This window comes from Pleurodeles waltl, chromosome 1_2 (genome assembly GCF_031143425.1).
Source record: "Pleurodeles waltl isolate 20211129_DDA chromosome 1_2, aPleWal1.hap1.20221129, whole genome shotgun sequence".
NCBI lineage: Eukaryota > Metazoa > Chordata > Amphibia > Caudata > Salamandridae > Pleurodeles > Pleurodeles waltl.
In genome coordinates, this window is record NC_090437.1 from 376,063,411 (window position 1) to 376,077,795 (window position 14,385).

Genomic DNA, 14,385 nt, shown 5'->3' on the forward strand with positions numbered 1-14,385 from the left:
TGAATAGTATAAGACTTACCTAGATATTTTGCCCATATATATGCTAAAGGTGTTTGGTAAAGAAGGGGAGACCAGCAGTCTATTACGCTCTATAAGCAAAGCTATTACTATAACTCCTCTAAACCCACTAAACCATCTGATATGTGTGAGTCGTAATGGCCACTCTTGCTAATCAATTGCTTTCTAATTATCACTTATAGCATTAAACTGATGATGCCAGAACTGCTTTTTCCAGACCAATCAGCTTTTGCTCCTGGTAACTCAACTATGCAGAACTCACAATCTATATCTGCTATCACAGTTCACATTAACCCAGAGGGGCAGGAGGTAGTGGTTTTCCTAAATACCACAAAGCCATTTGACAACACCATGCCTCATACTCAAAAGTACAGGAACTGGTCACTTTTGGCAATGCTATACATGGACAACATAACCCTTTATGTTAGAGATCAACAGATTAGCCTTGGCTCAATTATTCAATAATTTACCTGATTTGCTGTTCTGCATGGACTGGTAGTAATTTACACATAGATTTGAATTGGGCTACCCATTAGAGTAAATCCCTGACTGGCTATTTGGTGATTTGGATAAGCCTTATGGCAGAGGAAATCATTATCCTTAACTACGGGAGATCAATATAGCTACTTGGAAGATACCATAGTTAGATAGGTAAAATTACCTTTCACAATGGGTAGTCGTTTGGACTAATGAAAATGATAAGCTTCCCAAAAATTCCTATGTTCCTATATTATATTCCCATTCAGTTAAAGAAAAACTTCTTCCAAACATAAAACTCACTCATTAAACCTACATGGTTAGGGAAAAAACTAGCACTGCCTGGGAAAGTATGATAATGCCGTATCGCAAAGGGGTATTCGCGTTCTCTAATAATCAATTATATCACCACTGTGCCCAAGCCACTTCACTCAATTCTGGTTTCACCCTCCGAACCCGGAAATAATCAGCATATTTAGCAGTAGAGAGGGATGTAGTAGACGGTATGCCTCTTACAACGGTTCTTTGGTGAAAAACTTCTACAAATATGTAAATAAATATTGTAAAGTGTACAATTGTAATGTGGAATAAGCTGAGACATAGGGTAAAATGTAATTTACTATGTTCACCAAAAATGTCCTTGCTGGCACATCCATTATTTTCTATACTTCTGAGCACCAAAAGGCACAATTCAAGCTACAAAAAACGAGTTCACTTGTTGGGGAGACCTCTATGACAAGGCACCCTTATTGACATAAACAATATCCACACGTGAGTTGAAGGCACCCATTTGAATACATTTTGCATTATTGGCTGAAATCAGTCTGCAAAACAATAATAACACATGAATTTCTGCTAGAACCAGAGTAATTCAAACTGCTTGAGACAGTGTTTGTGCACCGAACCACAAAACAGTTATTACATAATACCATATCACGAGACACAGAGTAAGACGCCCCCTCTGGATGGGTTAGCCAGGAAAGAATGGGATGGGACTTGAATTTAGATGCTTCTCTTACAGACACAGTTTGGGAATATTGCTGCGAATATAGCGGTGAGTTCCTACCAAGTAGTAGATTGCAGCCAGTGCCCTACAGATACATTCAAGGCGTATACTATACTCCAGACGCACTGCATAAGTGGGGACTGAGAGCTCACTCTAGATGTGAGTGATGTAAAACAAAAGTGAAAGGATTGATACACTTTGCATGGGAATGTACCTTGGTCCTACAATATTGGGAAATGTAAACATGATACAAAAACCAATTGACACCTGTTGGAGTGTGTCTTTTAAAAGCAATATTAATATGAAAAGCTTGCAATATATTGTGCGATGAAGCTGCATAGAAAAAGTGTTAACATAGAAAATTAATGCGCACGTTTGAAATGTGCCCACGGGGAGTGGCTACCAATGTATACGAAAACTAATGAAAAGCTTGTTAATTCTAAATTTTATGCAATAATGTTTTGAATTTGTATTAGCGTATCCTAATTAGAGTTATGTATTAAGAAGTTGTTTATTAAAATTAGAAGGCCTTAGCTTAGCGAGGGTCTGGGCCTGGCTGCCTGGTCTCGTATTAAACTACATTTTCTAACGTGCAATGTGCTCTTTTCTTGAAGGACACTAAGCTGTACTTTTCCAGAAGTTATGTGTGTGTGTAGCCATAGTGAATTCTTTCTCATGAGAACAGATTTGCTCAGGGAGACGTTCTTGCTGAATGCAACAGCGTAATTCGTAACAGATGCAAGGTTAACTGTAGTAGGAGAAAACAATGGAGGCACTGACTGGAGCGCAAACTGTAACTTTTCCTACCTGACATTCCAACCGATGAAGACGTCAATAACATGGACCAATCCGTGACATGGGAACTGTGGTTTGTGGAAAATTCTGGCAAGATGTGTGAAGAATTATTGGACAGAGATAACAATGCACAAATTATTATCCAATGGGGAGTTATGGGCTAATTAAGTGGTTTTGATTTAACGGAGACCCAAGAAGGAGAAGAAGCGTTGAGAGAGGCCAGAGATCTTAGACAGAGATGCTTCACTTTACTATTTTGTTTTGTCCTGATACTTTAAACCATCCTCTACCCATTCTTTGCTTGATGCTAACTTCTCCTCCATATGAGGGGAGATCCTATTCCTTAGCTATGCTATATCGAGACTTTGCCCCGTCCTATCTCTGCTGATGGCGAATCGACTGATGTCCTGAGAACGAAGACTGACGCTGTTTGCTGATCCGTTTGATTGGTAACTATCTGATGCAAAATTGTAATTGTCTGTTTGCCTTTTCTTTCTAGGTACCAACTGCTATTTTGATACAGGCCATAGTTTAGAGGTTTTCCAAATTTGTGTTTCTAAAATGTTTGCATGAAGCCCAACATGCTAGATAATTTGGGGTTAGTTAAGGTGTTCAAAAATATCTTGTGCAAATAGACAAATGACTGAGATCTTTCTTTGTTGAATCATGTATTACTGAGACTTTGCTAAGTACTTCGTATCAATGATGTGTCTAAATACTGAATGAATATTCTCTATGCATTGATTAATTGCGTTCTAATTGTTAATTAGAAGAGTTCTAATGAGGTTCTTGCTATTGAGATTAATAGAGATGACATTAGATTGTAACCAATAGGGAAATAAATATCCTAACACTTAACTAAATTGGTGTGGTTATTCATGGCTGAAAAGTCATGGTGAGTTTAACTTATTGATTTGTATTAAATGTTATTGATTTGCTTTCTCAATTAGTTATTGTAAACATTGATTGGGTTATTGATCTATTGATTTGTGATGCCAATAAGACATCTCGTACTGGGAAGTCCTCGAACGTGGTCCAAAGGTTCGTCGACCTGAACACGTCTCATTGTAAGTTTACTGACAGTTTTTTGGTAGCAGAGGTGACGGTTTGGCCCTTTGGGGCCCCAGTACGAAAGATCACGGTTTGATAACAGTTTTTAGTAGTAGTGCGGATAGTTTGGCCCTTTTGGGCCTCAGTACAAGGGACTACGGTTTGACGTAGTGTTGTTTCAAAAGGTGTCGGTTTTTGGTAGAAATTGTTGGGCGTGGTTTGGAAAGAACAAAGGTGTATCGACTAAAATTGGGTTTTATGGGTTTTTTTCCTTTCAAGGATGCAAATTGGAGAGATGATGTGCCCCTAAGTCCTGAATGACTTTCCCTTCTCGGTGTTCCAGTGATAGTGTGAATGAAGTAGATTTTGCGCTTGCACAGCTTATGCATATCGCAGGTGAATTGTGAAATTTGTGAGGATTTTAGGCCACATGATGATGTTTTAGTAGGAGTGTGCGTACTCCGCAGTATGAGAGTAGGGAAGTCGGCGAACTTCATGTGAGTGTTGCGCTTTGTGCTCAAAAATTGTCCACGTGGTTGTTGATGATGTACGGACCCTGCGTGGTCTAAGACTCCGGATTATATTGATAAGTGTATGAGACACTTGGTCTACGTTGTAATTTGAGCGATTTAATAGGTCAATAGTGAAATCAACAAGTCGAGTATGAGTCAAGGTGAGTGTATGAAAACTTCGATGGAGATTTGGTGAGTTTCAAAGTGCACTAGAACAATAATCCATTGACAAATCAAGAGTAAAACTTGCGGGTCAAATTTTGCTTGCGAGTGTGGGATCTGAGAAGGAGACAGTAGCGGCTGAGGCTAAGCGAAATCTCTGTAAAGTTCTGAAGCAATTGTGTTACCCTTCCCTGTAGTAAACCGTCAAATTTTGAGTTTTATTTGGTTGGTGCTCGTAATATATTACATTAGTTTGTGTGAATCAAGAGTGGGAAGACAAGCCGCAAGACTTTGTCAGCCGCAGTGTGTGTGAGTGTGACGTCATCGGAGCCACGCTGGTATAGATTGGTTAGTGAGAAGGGTCGCGCAAGGATTGGCAGCTGTCCATGATAGGCAATTGGTTGAGAAGGTAGGCGAAGAGAGTTCTGGGAATTAAAGTCACTTCCTGATTTGATTGTGAACAAAATAAAAGACGTAAAAATGAAATTTTTCAAGGCTTTAAAGAGCGCCTTGATGGGAGACGTATATATTACTGCGAGTGTAGGGGAGGTTACACCGCCAGAGGATACACCGGCTTATGCTGTAATAGAGGAAAAGGGGGTTGCCCCATGTCTTTGGCTAAAGCAATGGTGCAAATTTACAGAGAAAGAGGGGTGCTTAGCATTTCAAGGGCACGGAATGTTCAATTTGAGGATTTTTGAAAATTTGCGGAAGGTGCTAAAGGAGCTAAAGCCACCTCCGAGGACAGCACAGTTTGAGGCATTAGCAATTTGGGAGCTGATGGCAATAGGACAGCAGCAACAGAAATTTGAGAGGAGAATGAGGAAAGCAGAAAAGACACTAGCGGAGGCTAGGTGGGATAGTGCACAAAGAGTTTGGAGAAGAGAAACAATAGATGGAGTAAGGCTGTGTCCAGCAATAGTTCAAGAAGGGGAAGACAAAGGGGGAAAAGCCACTTGTAAGACTGACAAAGTCCTTCCAAAGACAAAGAGACTAGTAAGCCCTGGTCAGAGGTAGATGACTCAGACGATGATGAGTTCCTTAATCAGTTACTGAATGATCAACCGCCGCCATATGCGATAGATGACAATAGACCGAGGACTAGTACATGTCCTGCAGGTTCGACCCAAGAGAAGGTGACAACGAATCCGATACAGGTTAGTCCTGTCTCGACACCAGTCTCGGTGCAGAGTAGTTTTAGCGTGTCCACTGCCCAAGGTATGCAATCTCAGTTGCAACCACCACAGGTTCAGAGACTTTACCCCGATGTCCCAATTTTAGAGACTACCACAAATCTGATGATGCCGACAGAGCAAATATATGGAAGACCAAAGTTGATTCAGACTGAGCCAACTCCACCTTTTCGTTCCCCAGGTACAGCAGCATATGATTTCGAATTATACTTCGGTCACGGGGCCGCAATCAAACATGGCACCAGTGATGAGCCAGAATATGGGAGTTTGTCCCCCACAGGTTTTGGGGAACAGGCAGATGGCAGCCGCCATATCTTCGCCTATTACAGTTGGTCCACCAGTACCATTGTATGAGCAGGCGGAGTCTAGTGTATGCAACCAAGGGATAATGACTCAGGAGGTGACAAGAGGAGGGTTCGTAGGAAGTTCCCAAGGAACGACTCCAGTGGAACCGACATTTGAGGCTCTAGGGCCCTGTTAGACTTCAGTCCAATTGGGGCTCCTCCAGAGGCAATGAGACATACAGGTTTGAGACTGTTAACTCTGCAGATCTCAAATGTGAATATGCCACGGACACCTGTAGCGCAGGGAATATCTCATTACAGGGTTTAACAGCACAACAGCTGACCAACTGGCTAAACAAGCTTAATACCCCACAGACTGCTCCTGTACCTGCAGGGAGAACGGAAGGAGAAGAACACCTGAATTTTGTGAGATTGGGCATGGAGGCAAATTAACTTGTTGAAGGGAGCATGGGTGTGAACAGGTTAGAGTCATACATGGAAGCAGAATTGAGATATTTGTGTACAAAGATTACTAGAGAAGTGAGCAGGGTCACCAGAGTTTGGCAAATTTGGCAGATAAGTACGGCGTAGATTTAGAAAATACCAAACATCTGAAGAGGAGTTATAGGTTAGATTTTGAGCCCGAGAATTTTGAACACATGAGGTCTACTGGGATGAAGGCACACCTCAAGGAGATACGGCAGAGTGCACAAGTTTATGGAGCCTTAGAAAAGTGGGAAGGCAGATGGGTGAAGAAAAAAGACAAGAGGAAGAGTGACTGCATAGAGCAGCCAGCATGAGCGTTACCGGATACCGGTATGGTAAAAATGTTACCGATGAGAGAGACTGCCGGAGGGGTTCTTGTCCATGTAACATGGACTAGAGGTGATATTCTATCATTTACAAATGATTTTCCCAGGCTGAGGGAGAAGCCAATAAAGTGGCATCAGCAGACAGACAGGTTTGTGAAGCTTGCAAAATGTCTTTGGGAAGACCTGAATACTCTCTTTGAGATCATAGTCCCAACTGATTTGTGGCTTGAGTGTAAGAGAAGCGTGGATTGGCCGACCGAGGAACCAGCAATGGACAGGATGACAGGAGCACCGTCTCCTGAGGTGATAAAGTATTACTATAAGGTGATTGAGTTTCTGAAATTTAGAGTTTCGCCGAAGAATATTGATTGGCAAAGGATTGATCGAATGGCTCAGGAAGCCAAGGAGTCGATACATGCTTATTATGAGAGGTTGTCGAAGGCATTCAAGCACTACAGTGGTACAGTAGTTGAGGTGAAGGATATGAATCACCTTGTGTTTAGATTTGTTGAAGGGTTGAGACCTGAGATTAGCCAGATGATTAAGAATCACTTGATTTGCTGGCAAGCAAAGCCAATTGACGAGGTGTTACAGTATGCAAAGTACTGTAGTGCCGAAATTGAGCTAAAGCAGAGAAAGTTGAAGGAGAAAGCGATGGTGATGCAAATTAAGGCAGCACAGTCAGGGATGCAGGGAGGTTGCCTGCAGCAGATGGTGCAACCGCCGCAAGGCAACGGGATGTTTCAGGCGCAAGTGAGAGGTAGAGGTCGAGGAGGTTTTGTGACCCGAAGTCCAGATTGGAACACTGTAGTAGTTCAAAACGACGTACAGGTAATGAAGAAGATGTTACCTTGTCATGCTTGCGGGGTCGTTGGACATTGGAAGCGGGAGTGCCCGATGATGGTGCAGGAGGGAGTTGTTCAACAAAGCAATGATATAAGTTCATTCCAAAATGTGAGAGGACCGAGACTGAGGGGTCCAAATCCGAATTTCCAGAATAATGTAAATCAAACACATGGGTTTCAATCCATGCAGCGGTGCAAATGCCGCGTATACAGCCGATGCAGTTACAGCAAATGCAACAGCAGGTTGCCATGGTACCTAGACAGCAAATGCAAGTGCCTTTAGCACCAATGGAACAGCAACAGGTGATGCTTCCTCAACAGGTCACAGGTCAAATAATGAGTCAAAATAACACAGTGGAACAGTACCCATTGCGTGGTGAGAATGGAATAAACGATGAATGGTCAGATGGGAGTTCAGATAGTGAAGAGTGCAGGCTTGCAGTGTCCTTAGAAGTAGACCATAAAAGGGCCCTATGTTCAGGGGAAGGTAACGGGTCACAAGGTTTCATTCTTGGTTGACACAGGAGCTACATGCTCTACAGTCAGAAATGCAGAGGTTCCGAAACTGCCTCTTTCGGGACGGACAGTTAAGGTAGTGGGAGTAGCAAACCAACTCCTGACTAACCCGATCACAGATCCGGGTCAGGTTGAGCTTGGCACTTTCCAAGGATTGCATAGATTTGTGGTTTGCGATTCAAGTCCCGTGTCCTTACTGGGATGAGACTTAGGGCCAGATGTATCAAATGTTTTTGCATTCGTAAACGGTGCGAATCCCAGAAATTGTCCGTTTGCGAATGCAAAAACTTGTTTTGTGATATATGAAAGGCATTTGCAGGCCAAAAACAAGGAATTACAAAAATAAAAAAAAATTGTGAAGTGACATGGTTTTGCGTGTCGCAATCTGCGTATCGCAATTTGCGACGTGAAAAAACGAATCTCTATTTGCATCCCGCAAATTACGAGCCCAAATAGCGACTCGCAAATACAGAATATGTATTTTTTGTCGCAAATTGTGATATGCAGAATGCGACACGCAAAACCATGTCGCAATTCGATGCATTAAAAAATCGCAAATTGCGGATATTCACAGAATGGCCTTTTGCACATGCAATTTACCACGGATTGAAACCAGGTGGTAACCAGGTGCAACCTATATAAAGAGGCCGAGAATGCCTCAGCCTCTTTTCCACAATGGCTGCACTCTACGTCATGGCGAGGAGAATGAGGATCTTGGCAGGTTTGAGGAGAGGGAGGAGGAGACAGGAGTGCATTTTCAGAGTGTGCATTACCCTTTTTGACCGGAGTGAGGAGGAAATTTTTGATAAGTACATGTTGAGTTCAGCCATGATACTTGACCTGATGTCTGAGCTACAACCCATACTGCAGCGCACAACACACAGGACCAATAGCATACCCACCCATGTGCAGATATTATGCTTTCTGCACCTACTTGCCTCAGGGAGCTATCAAGGGGTCATAGCAGCAGCTGGAGTGGTATCACAGAGTGCCCTCTCTAGATTTGTCAATGCTTTTCTAAATGCCATGCTGAGCAGGATACACCAGTACATCAGATTCCCCCACACCCCACAGGAAATACAGCAGACAAAAATTTTGTTCTGTTTTGTCATGAATGTGATGCATGTTCTTTGTCTGTCCTGACACAGGTCCATGGAGGTATAAACCAACCAGTAGCATATTTTTCAGCTACCTTGGACCCAGTTGCAGCAGCCTTACTGGGTTGTCTGCATGCAGTAGCAGCAGTTGGACAAAGCCTCACACAGTGTGAAGGTATAATGATGGGACATCCTATAACAGTCATGGTCCCTCACTCAGTTGAAATTCTGTTGACCCATACTAAAACACAGCACATGACGAATGCAAGATTGACTAAGTATGAAACGATTATAATGGGGTCATCAAATGTAATGTTGAAAAGATGTACAGTATTGAACCCGGCAACTTTGCTTCCAAGTGAAAATACAGAGGTTGAAAATGTTGAAGTTGTAGAACATCATTGTCTTGAGGTAACAGAAATGTGCACCAAACCGAGGCCTGATTTTAAAGATACCCATTTGGAAGAAAATGACCAACGTATTTTTGTCTATGGCTCATTTTTGAGAGACTCAGTAGGAGTGCTGAGAGCCGGATAAGCTGTATGCACGATTTCTGGTATCTTGGAAGCGTCTTGGCTTCAAGGAGTGTATTCTGCTCAAGTAGCTGAACTGGTAGCTCTTAGTAGAGCTTGCCATGCCTCTGCCCAGTTGAGAGTGACTATCTATACTGATAGTTGATACGGATTCGGAATTGTTCATGATTTTGGCCAATTGTGGTCACAGAGGAGTTATTTGACCTCTTCTGGTTCATCGGTGAAAAATGGTGAGAGAATTGAGAAGTTGTTGCACGCGATTCAGTTACCTCATGAAATTGCCGTGGTGAAATGCAGCCCACACCTGAAGTCACAAGACTTTGTTTCAATGGGAAATGGATATGCGGATCAAGTCGCAAGGTTTTGCGCATTGAACTGTACATCGTTTAAGGATCAGTGTGAATTGTTACCTGAAAAGGAAAATGAGACATGCACAGGTAACGCTTTAAGGGTGATTGATACTTTAGAAGAGTTGAGATTGTTGCAGGGTCGTGCCAGCAAGGTTGAGAAGTGTTCTTGGGTTAGGATGCAATGCGTACAAAGACCAGATGACTTGTGGGTCTCAGATGAAGGGAAAGTGGTCTTCCCGAACAGTCTTTTGTCATAATTTGCAAGGTTTTACCATGGTCAAGCACATATTGGGAGAGATGCCGTGATCAGTTTGTTCAAAATTGACTGGTTTAACCCGAAGTTCAGACAAGCTGTGAAGTGATTTGCCATAGGTGTGTCATCTGCCAACAGATGAATGAGGGGAAAGGGACAGTGGTAAATTTGAGCCACATTGGGAGAGCTGGAGGTGCATTTCGCAGAATGCAATTGGATTTTATTGAGATGCCCGTGTGTGGAGGTTTGAGATATGTGCTGGTGATTGTGTGTATCTTTAGTCATTGGATTGAAGCGTACACCATATGCAGGAATGACAGCCTCACAGTAGTGAAGCTGCTGCTTAGGGAATTGATACCACATTTTGGTTTTCCGATCTCTTTAGAATCAGATAGGGGAAGTCACTTCAACAACAAGGTGGTTAAGTTGCTGTGTGCAGCACTGAACATTTAGCAGAAGTTGCATTGTAGTTACCGCCCTAAAGCATCAGGACTAGTGGAACAGATGAATGGTACCCTGAAGTTGAGAATGGCGAAAATGTATGCAGCCACGAATTTGAAATGGCCCGATGCATTACCTTTGGGGTTAATGTCAATGAGAAATACACCTAACAAGAAAACAGGACTGTCCCCTCATGAGATTCTCATGGGTTGAGCTATGAGATTGCCCGCGATGCCTGCAAATGCTCTTGTGAATATCACAAATGATATGGTGTTGGACTACTGCAAGGGTCTGGCTGATGTGGTCCGCTCTTTTTCTCACCAGATTGAAGCTACCACCCTGCCACCGATAAATGATCCAGGACACAACCTGAGAGCTGGTGATTGGGTTGTCATCAAGAAACATGTAAGGAAGACGTGTTTGGAGCCACGTTGGAAGGGACCATATCAAGTGATACTAACGGCTACTACTGCTGTGAAGTGTGCAGATATTCCGAACTGGATCCACGCCATTCATACGAAAAAGGTGAAGTGTCCAACTGATGAGGAAGTTGAGTTATTGAATGTACCAACAACAGAAAAGGAAGTCTCAGGGCCGGAGAGTGATCGAAGGGGAGCCCGTTGAGGACGGCTTGGTCACTCCAGTTAGAGACGAAGGAGAAGAGATCCAGAGGGGTGACGGTGAGCCTATCTCAACTGGGACAACAGGAGAGCCTAGTCAGAGGGAGGTTCTCCCAGAAGCAGGCGATTATGAGAATGAGCTAGAACGTTTTACAGACAAGGAGTTGAGGTGGAAGAGAGTCAGATGGCCGTATTTATACTTTTTGGCGCACAACTGCGCCAATGCAGTTGTGCGTCAAAAAATTTAACGCCGGCTAACGCGGGCGCCTTATTTATGGAATGACGTTAGCCAGCGGAGCTGCCTGGTGTGCGTCAAAAAAAATGACTTACACCAGGCAGCGCCGGCGTAGGGGAAAATGGAGCTTGGGCGTCAAAAAATGGGGCAAGTCAGGCTGAGGCAAAATTTTCGCCTCAACCCGATTTGCGCCATTTTTATTGACTCCCAACCCCCATTTAAATGACTCCTGTCTTAGCAAAGACAGGAGTCATGCCCCCTTGCCCAATGGCCATGCCCAGGGGACCTATGTCCCCTGGGCATGGTCATTGGGCATAGTGGCATGTAGGGGGGCACAAATCAGGCCCCCCTATGCCACCCAAAAAAAATATATATATACTTACCTGAACTTACCTTTTCTTCCCTGGGATGGGTCCCTCCATCCTTGTGCGTCCTCCTGGGGTGGGCAAAGGTGGCAGGGGGTGTCCCTGGGGGCATGGGAGGGCACCTCTGGGCTCCTTCCGAGCCCACAGGTCCCTTAACGCCTGCCCTGACCAGGCATTAAAAAATTACGCTAAAGTGGCTGGACGCCATTTTTTTTGACCCGCCCACTCCCGGGCGTCTTTTTTGCCGGGAGTGTAAATACGGCGCACATGCCTCGGAGTCATTTTTTAGAAGGGAACGCCTACCTTGCATATCATTAATGCAAGGAAGGTGTCCACGCTAAAAAATGACGCAAACTCCAAGATCTTTGGCGCTAGACGGGTCTAACGCCAAAGTATAAACATGGAGTTAGTTTTGCGTCGGATTTGCATTAAAAAAAACACGCAAATCCGGCGCAAACAGAGTATAAATATGCCCCTAAATATGCCCCAGAGTGTCCAAACTCCTCCTGAGCATATTGCAAGTCCATCAAGAGAAAACAAGAGAGGGCGAAGGGTTGCCACAGGAAAGATCAAAGACCATAGAGATACTGAAAGGAGACAAGTTGCCAGAATTGCAAGTGAAAAAGGGAGAAGTGGTTGGCGAAGATGCAATAGAGGAAGAAGTTGATACAACAAGGAGAGAAGATCTAAGTGAAGGAGAGTTGCAAGGTGATCGCAAGTTGTGAGTTGCAAACAGAAGATATGCGGGGTCCTGAATGGGTGTATTCAATGACAGCAACAAGAGTTCTTGGCGTTTTGCTTTGATAGAGAAATTCCAGGTCAATACTTTGGCACCTGAGTCAGGCTGAAGAGACTGAATTGTTGTAAAGATCGAATTAAAATTAAGAAAAATTGAGAAAAGAGACTGAGAATTTATCGGATAAGACTTTGAAACCTGAATTGACTTTGAAACTGATTTTGATAAGCTGCTAACCTGAATTGACAAGGATCCTGGGAGTGAAACTGAAAGCTGTAAATAATTGCTGAAGAAAGACTTTCGCTTGTTTGACTCTGCTGCGCGAAAAAAGAGAAAAAAAAAAAAAGAGAAGAAGATTCATTCTAACTATCCTTTGTTGTTGTTTGAATTTAACCATCCTCCACTTTCTGATTCTTCACAGATCATGGCTTACACTAGACAGGATAATAGAGGGAGTAGGCATTGTAAATATGTGGGTGTTGGTTTAGGTGTTGTGTGTGTGATATTAATTATGGTTGTGGTTGTGGGTATGACACTAATGGATAAGTCTGGGGCTAACAATGCTACAATTCCTGAGACTACCACTGCACTAACAGCTTGGGAGAGGTTTGAGCTGGATACTAGATATTTGCATGAGGGAACTAATGCAAAAGGGGAACTTTATACTAACGTTTTCTATTGCTTGCTGAGTGAGTATGGTGACACAATAGGTGCAAAGGATTGCTTTGTGTGCACACAGATTCCTGTTTCGGTACAAGAGGGGGTTACCTATCATAGCTTGCCACTAACCTATGGGATAAGTTGTGGTCTGTTACTAAGAAGATTCTATAGCCAGGAAGAGATTCAATATTTTTATTCAAATTATGACCTTGTGTTTTCTTATGTGCCTATAATAGAGGATTTGAGTGGGGTAGCTAGATACTATAGTATAAAATTAGTTAAATGATTCTTTGAGTTGACATTGACAATTAGTACACCTTATGCACACCGCAATAATTTGACATGCTTGCTTACACCTGTAGAGAAGAGCTTTCTAGATCACATGGAAGATAGAAGAAGGGCATTAAAGGGCAGATTAGAAAAAGGATTGCAGCAGTGGGTTTGTGCTAGTAGTGAAGGGTATGGTGCAATTAGGGAACAAGGGAAGCTAGCTTCAGATGCTTTACACATAGGGAAGCTTTGTATATCTAGGCCAAAATCATATTAGGACAATGTGTTTGTGGGAATGAGTGAATGTAAGCATGTGTTTTTGTTTCAGAGTAAATGGACGTTCATGTCAAATGGACAGGATCCAGCGATCCCAGGAATCTATTACATATGTGGACTTAATGCTTATTACCGTCTTCCAAAGGAATGGTATGGGACATGTCAATTGGGGATAGTTTTCCCAAAGATATATCAACTTGATGATTTGAAAAGGTTTCCGAAATTGTCTGAATTACATCGTACTAGACAGAAGAGAAAAACTGCTGCTGGTGTAGTAGGAGACATATTTGGGGCGATAATTCCCTCAGTGGGAGTTATCTTGACCTCCATAAAGATTCAGTGAGTTGTCTCCTATTGTGGAGAACATGCTGACAAATTTTTCGGGGGCTATACTCCTGATGGATACTAAACTGTTGGGCTATGACTCTTCAAAACAGGCTTGCTTTAGACATTCTTTTAGCGAAAAATGGCAGAGTCTGTAGAATGCTTAATGAGCGTCATTGTTACGCATATATACCAGATAATAGTAATGAGATTAGAAGTATGCTTACTAACTTGATTAGGGATAGTACAGACTTGAAGGAGTTGAAAGAACCAGGGGACATATTTATACTCTGTCTGCGCCGATTGTGCGTCAAAATTTTTGGCGCACAATCAGCGCAAACGTTGCCCCGTATTTAAACTTTGACGCCCGAGCCCGTGGACGACAAAATTCCGCTGTGTGCTTCATTTTTTGGATGGGGCAACACGCCTTGCATTAAATATATGCAAGGTAGGCGTTCCCATCCAAAAAATGGCTTAAACGGCCGTGCGTCGTATTTCTGCTTTAGGGCAAAAATGACGCATGCCGGAAGGCGGAGCCAGAAAATGACGCACAGC